Here is a 5,119-nt window from a genome sequence, read left to right on the forward strand (position 1 = left end):
TTGTTCCATTCTTAGAAACATTCCAACAAGCTTAAATTCATTAAGTTCCACAAAAGTGGGGATTTTTATCTGTTTTAACTGTTTAGAAGCACTTAGTACCATATCTGGCATTAGGTGGCATATAGTAGGTGCTATTAATAAATAAATATTTGTAGAAGGAACTTTATCACCTATAATTCTTTTCTATTTTTTAAGAGATGGGGGTCTTGCTATGTTGCCCAGGCTGGACTCAAACTTCTGGGCTCAAGTGATCCTCCCACCTCAGCCACCTGAGTAGCCAAGACTACAGGTGCACACCACAATGCCCAGCCATGTACAATTCTTAATCAGGCTATTTCAATGTTTTTAGAAAGTGAGATGTGATCAAAGCAATGCAAATAACTTCTACAACCCAGCCTATAACCAAAAAATGTTCCTAAAGTATAGATGATTCTAACATTGATTAATATTATCTAACTAAATTGATTTTAAAATGATTCTAACATCGATTATTATCTAACTAAATTGATTTTAAAAATGATGATGGCAGATAAAAGAATAGAATTCCAAGGATCCATGTAGCTTATTGATCTAAAACTTAGTTGAGCATCAGAATTATCTTGAGAGGTTTTTTTTTAAATACAGGTTTCTAGGCTATACTTTAGAGATTTTGACTGAGCAGTTTTATAATCTTTAAAAGGTCCTCACATAATTTCAGTGCATAACTAGGTTTAGCAATCAACAATCTCATTCATTTCCTTTCAACTGATTCCAACATATCTTCCAAAAAGATGGCAGGGAAAGTAACTTATTTAGCATCCACATACCAGGTACTGTTCACGTTATCCCATTTAGATCACACAACCATCTTTACAGGTGAGTATTATTAATCCTACTGTAGAGTTTGGAAAACTGACACTAGGTTATTTAAGTAATTTTCTCTAAATTCATTTAGCTAGCAGTGGAGGAATCAAGACTGAAAGCCAGATGGGTCTACAAATCTAACACACAGAAACCTTTTTCAAAAAAAGGGGAAAATGTTGTTGGCAAAGTTTCTCATCTGTCATTACAGACAAGAGTAACTTTGATATCATGCAGAAAGTTCTTAATTTTTTACTTAAATGCCTGCTGATATAATCTCAGCCTCTGTCTTGTTCCAGTATCAATGGAAAAGTGCAATTGATCTACGTTTTACACATAGCTTCAGGAAAAGTTTCAGAGCGCACAAGAGAAAGCAAGAGAAGAGGAAGAGAGACCGACTTCTACTCTTTGCTCCCCAATACTTTCTGCACCTGGATTGCTCTACTTCAGTTCCTCAAAATTCTCCAAATGAATGTCCCAAAATGAATATTGCTTTTTCTTCTCATAAAAAATAAGTCTATAGCACTTGACTGTTAAAACACATCTTAGGCAAACTGTCATTTGCCTAGTTGCTAGAATAAAGAATTCTTGGTCAAGATCAACAGTAAATTGCTACCTCCTTCCTGCATTGTTAAAGTGACTATATGGGCTTTAGTACTCACATGCTGTTTTTAGGTTTGGAGATTATGCTTATTATAGACAATACAGTTTTACACACACACCAAATTTTTTTTTTTTTTTTTTTTTTGAGACAGAGTCTCACTCTGTTGCCCGGGCTAGAGTGAGTGCCGTGGCGTCAGCCTAGCTCACAGCAACCTCAAACTCCTGGGCTCAAGCGATCCTCCTGCCTCAGCCTCCCGAGTAGCTGGGACTACAGGCATGTGCCACGATGCCCGGCTAATTTTTTCTATATATGTTTAGTTGTCCAGATCATTTCTTTCTATTTTTTAGTAGAGACGGGGTCTCGCTCTTGCTCAGGCTAGTCTTGAACTCCTGACCTTGAGCGATCCACCCGCCTCGGCCTCCCAGAGTGCTAGGATTACAGGCATGAGCCACTGCGCCCGGCCTCACACCAAATTTTTAATTAAGATTTCTATGTTCCATATTGTTGAACATAGGGTCTTCTGTTAGCAATATTTGATATTAGAAACCAAGTGTTCAGAACAAAAATTTCCTATTTTTCTTTATGTGCTTTCACAAGAGGGACATGGAACACCTCGAGCATTCTCTATTTTCAATGCTCCCCTCTTTGTAGAGTACTCAAGACATCCTGTCACATATCCCTTTCAGAAGAGGTCCATGTCTCTTAGCCAGCACATTCTGTTTACTACCTAAAAGATCAAATCTTCCTATACCTAATCTCTTTTTCAGTGCCCAACTTTCCTTTTTATTCTATATATCTCTGCCTCAAGAGGCATCAATGTGCACATAATAATATGACACATTAAAGAAGCATAAACCCTAATCTGCTATAACAGCCTATATGGTTTTTTCATTAGCAAATATGAGAAATGCTCAAGTAATAAAAATGAATGTTTCTTTAACCATCCTAAGCTTCGGGTTCCTCAACTGTATAAAATAAGAATATAGATTGCATGATCTCTATGATTCCTTCCAGTTATAAAATCCTGAGACTAGACCAATACAGGATTGGGTGGCTTATGAAAGGGTTCTGACTCGCTTAATTCTTGGGAGAAAAGGTGATACCAGGTGAAAATCAAATACTTTAACAGCCAGGCACCATGGCTCATGCCTGTAATCCCAGCACTTTGGGAGGCCAAAGTGGGAGGATTTCTTGAGGCCAGGAGTTCAAGACCAGCCTGGGCAACATAGTGAGATCCAATCTCTATAAAAAAAATTTAAAAATTAGCCAACACTGGTGGTGTGTGCCTGTAATCCTACCTACTCAAGAGGCTGAGGTGGGAGGTTTGCTTGAGCCCAGGAGATTGAGGTTACAGTGAGCTATGATTGGGCCACTGTACTCCAGCCTGGACAACAGAGTGAGACAGCCATCTCAAAAAAACCAAAAGAAGTACTTAAAGTACTTTCAATAAATATTAACCTGAATCGGACAGAGGTTTAGGCCAAAGTGGTTACACAAAACCCAGAATGTGGCTATACATCAAAGGTACTCAAAGCTATTGTTATTTATCATAACTAACATTTATTGAACACTTCCATAATGTGCTAGAGCACTATTCTAAGAACTTGAAATGTATTAATTTATTTAAACTAACAACCCTTCGAAGTAAATACTATTATTATTCCTCATTTTATATATGAAGAAACTGAGGCACAAAGAAACTTGAAGCCAAAGGTCAACAAGGTGGCAGAGCCAGAATTAGAACCCAAGCAGTCTGACACCAGAGCAGAACTGGTATTTGGACATATTTTAAGAAAACTACTTGGTACCTGAGGATCTTTAGGGAATGTATTTTAAAGACCTAACAGGACTTGGAAAACTCTAGCCCTTCCTGCATCTTGGGCAGGCATCATTAATAGATCATGGTGCTCTGGCTGGGGTTTCAGGATCCTTTTTGACATAGTGCTCAGAGCAGGCCTTACCATCATCTAGAGACAACATATGAGAAACCTCCTATCCCTCACATAAAATAGAGAACTGACAAAAAAGAGACTCATATACAACTACCTGTTCCCTGCCCTCCTTGCTTTACTTCCCAATTTAATGAATCCACATGGAATATTCTCAATGAAAATATACAATTGGTGTCTACTTTGCTACTGGAACACAGCTGGAAAATGTGGTACCTCTATCAGGATTTATCATGCACTTACGTCTTCTCACAGGTACTCAAGTAAGGAGATGCTGGTCCCCTGACATTCACAGAAGGGCGGCACTAATGGCATTCAGGTACAAACAGGGCAAAGTGGTCAAAGGTCCATGGCTCCTGCACTTTCCCAGGATGTTATTCCAGTGACAAAATTTGGGGGGGGCGGTCTTTTATTATTGACTCATAGCTCTCTCACACATTATTCGTGGCCTCAGACCCAGGAAAACATTTGCGTGGTGTGTCAAAGAGCCTCTGGTACAGAATGAACTTTGTCTCTCCATGATTTGAAGAAGTTAAGAAGAGTCCCTACCCTAAAGTTATGTCCTACTGTGATGCTCAAAATTCTAGTATCAGCCATTCATAGCACAAAGGACTTTGGTAAGAGACAGATGAACGTTGGCTCTGCTATTTTCCTGTGTTATTGCGGGTCTTGCATCTGTGAAATGGGAATAACAATCACTTCTCATAAGGCTGCTTTAATGAGTGAACAAAGTGTATATACTAAAGGTACTCAGCACAGTGCCTGACACACAGTAGGTAGCTTATTATCATTATTATTATCTTTATTGCTAAGCATTGCCATTTCCCTTGGTTCTCTCTTAAAATGCCACTGTTCTTGGCATAGGTGACACATCAAGTTCCTACTATGTCTGTGTAAATGAAGGTTTCTTTCCTCTTTGGGGCCAGGGAAGTATTGATAGCACAAGCTCCTTCGCAGGAAGGACACATCAAAGGAGGTGGTGAATTGCCAGAAAGGCACTTGGCATATTTCACAATTTTGTGTAAGGCTATGCACCCTGAAGTAGTTAACATTCCCCATACAGTATTGTCCCTGCCCACTGATATACTGAAACAAAAATCCTTTTTAAAAATACCTTAGTTTGCCCACATATAAAAAGGCTATGAAAAGTACTGCAATGAGGCAAATGCTGTATGAAGACTATTAAAAATGTGACATAATTTTTTGTAACCATTTTCAAACTTCTAACCACCCAGCGTCCCTATACCTGCCAAAAAGCTGATGGCACCTCATAGACCATCTCTAGGCATCTCAGGCCACCTCATTCCTTGTCTGCAGAGATGCATAGGGATTGTTTGGTTTCATATCTCACGTGAAAGTTCAAGTAATAGTCACTTGCTTTTAGGTCATCTGGTTCATTTATAGAGTTGCGGATGTTGGCAGTTTCCAAAGAGGGAACAGGAAATATGAAGCAATATACCTATCAAACAGCCACGTTTGTAGTCCCTATGGCACATTTACTGGAGAAATGTGGCAAGGGCTGGAAATGTGTTTCGCTGCCAGTTATGTTTTTATACAAGTTGACAGATATATATAGTAAAGACACCACATAACACAGCCTCATGAATATGCCACAAATAAAACAACTAAGCCACACAAATATTTTATTGGCAGGGTTTCACAGATCACTGATAAAACTTACACTCCTTTCTTTATCCCATGATATCAGGGTTAAATTCAACCCACT

This window comes from Propithecus coquereli, unplaced genomic scaffold (assembly GCF_000956105.1).
Source record: "Propithecus coquereli isolate 6110/MARCELLA unplaced genomic scaffold, Pcoq_1.0 Scaffold106, whole genome shotgun sequence".
Lineage (NCBI taxonomy): Eukaryota > Metazoa > Chordata > Mammalia > Primates > Indriidae > Propithecus > Propithecus coquereli.